Source organism: Pinus tabuliformis, chromosome 1_1, assembly GCF_031772625.1.
Source record: "Pinus tabuliformis cultivar Carrire ecotype Pingquan chromosome 1_1, CPIR1, whole genome shotgun sequence".
NCBI lineage: Eukaryota > Viridiplantae > Streptophyta > Pinopsida > Pinales > Pinaceae > Pinus > Pinus tabuliformis.
This window is the reverse complement of record NC_142297.1, coordinates 497,311,298-497,313,647: the sequence shown is the minus strand read 5'-3', so window position 1 is coordinate 497,313,647 and position 2,350 is coordinate 497,311,298.

Below are 2,350 nucleotides of genomic sequence, written 5' to 3'. Positions count from 1 at the left end.
TCCAAACATTTCCGGAAACCCTGCCTCCATAGAAGAAGTTCAATCGCCACAGAGGGACAGTAATACTGATCCTAGTCTGGGGGCAAATACTTGTATGACTGAACCAGTTCCATCTGTAACCAGTCCAGAGAGTTTTGTTCCTCAAACATCTGTCGCGGTCGATACAACTCCTTCTTCGGCACCGGAAATCTTTTACGGGCCTGACGGTCTTCCTCTTCCACCTCATCTGATTGCGATAGAGGAAATTATAGAGGAACCACAAGTATCCACTCCAATTCAATTTGGAGTAGGGGTCACTCTATTTCCTGCTACAACAGAAGTTTGTCCATCACCAGTGGAAGTTCCTGTAGAATCACTAGGTGATCAATTGGATAGACTAAAAATGACTGAACAACCGTCGACATCTAGGACTGTGTCAAATGACACGGCGACGACTGAATTACTTGCTGCAAATCCAACAATGTTCGCCGGCATACCATCTGTCCCAACTAGCTCTCAGTCGCTAGAAGGAGTCCACCAAGAGACTATCTCGACAGTATGGTCTGTTCCTGTTTGTTCCGGAGTAATGTCTGGTAACTCTCATGGTGAGACTCATCAAATTGACCCTTTTGGGAATCTAATTAGGCCATCCAGTCCTCCAGGACAATCAATTGCCTTGAGTTCTGGATTGCTACCGTATGGGGGACAGTATGCTTTTTCATTACCCCCTCCGGGAGGGTACCCATACGGGAGTTCTCAACCTTATTCAAGTTATGGCGGAATTGCAACGAGTAGTTGGGTACCTATGCTATCCCAGCCACCGAGAGTTGTATATTCTATGCAACAGTGTGTACCTGTGACAAACATCCCAACTACACCGGCTATTGTGACCGTGTCGCAAGTTCAAACAATGCCTGTTGTATGTCAACCTCAGATTTCTCAGGTTCTCATGCAACAACCCCTTGACCTTGCAACCCAACCACAATCACCTACTGGTGGGGCAACACAAGTACAGTCGGGTACAACTACCCCACATCTTGGTCCAATGGTTAGTGTAGCGCAACAACCCATGGTATCACAACCATGGATAGTGCAATACCAACAGCCGCAATTCCAACAAGTATATCAAGGTTCTGAACAGCAAATATTTGCAAATACGGGACAACCATATATTCAAAATGGTCAAAATCAACCACTTTATAGTGGTCAAGTCCATCAACCGTATCAATCATACCAACATCAACTCCATTATGCTGGTATGCAAAGACCGACTATTCAGGCGATTCCATCGTATCCTGGTTACGCTTCACCTAACTTGAATCAACAGTTACCATTCGTGGCGACTTTAGAGTTGCCTGATTTACATCGGTTAACCAATGATCCAATTGCTTATGCCCCTTGGTGGCCGGTGATTCCACACAAACTTCCATCCGACATTCCTAAATTCAATGGAAATCCAAGTGAAGACCCGTCGAATCATGTGATGACATTTCATCTATGGTGTTCATCGAACACTTTAAATGACGATTCGATAAGGCTTCGCCTCTTTCAGAGGACATTGACAGGTCCAGCGGCAAAATGGTATATAGAATTTCCTAGAGCTTCGTTCGACAATTTTAGCTCCCTTTCCATGACGTTCTTAACCCACTTTCAATTACCAATAAGGTATGAAACAGGAACAGAGATATTGACTAACTTCAAACAGACAACCGCAACTCATATATCAGATCATATACATGAGTGGCGACGTCGACGAAGAATGGTTAAAACATACGTTCCTGATCAGCTTTTAGCTGAGTGGTTTATAAAGTCGTTACTCCCGGCCATAACGGAAGATGTGGCAAAGGGGGGAGTCGTAACAGAAGAGCAGGTTATCGCTCGTGCACAATATTTGGACTTAGTATATACTCAGTCCGGCACGCTCTATGACAAAATACCAGACGCCCCTAGACCAGAGTTCTCAATCCCTCCTCCTCCTAGATCAAACAGTGACTCTCATGCCGGTGATGGCGTGATTGGCACGGCAAACACGAATCCGAAAAAGGCCAATCAAAAGAAAGCCCGTAAGGATTCGAATCAAAATGCACATGAAGAGATTCTTGCTTCAGAAGTAAATGCCGTATCGATAGATAAGGGCAAAGAAACCAATCAACCAGGAAGCAAGAAGAATCAAAACGAAGGGAAGAAAGATCAAAGAAAGTCATCTCCTCGAAAAAATCCTCGTAGAAAGGAGAAAACACCTAGGAGATGTCACATATGTGACGATGATCATTGGACGGCAGATTGCCCATACAAAGCTGAGTTTAAGAGATTCGTAAAGAATCCGCACACTCCAGCCGTATTGACTGATCCATTTCCCGACCCAAGTCAG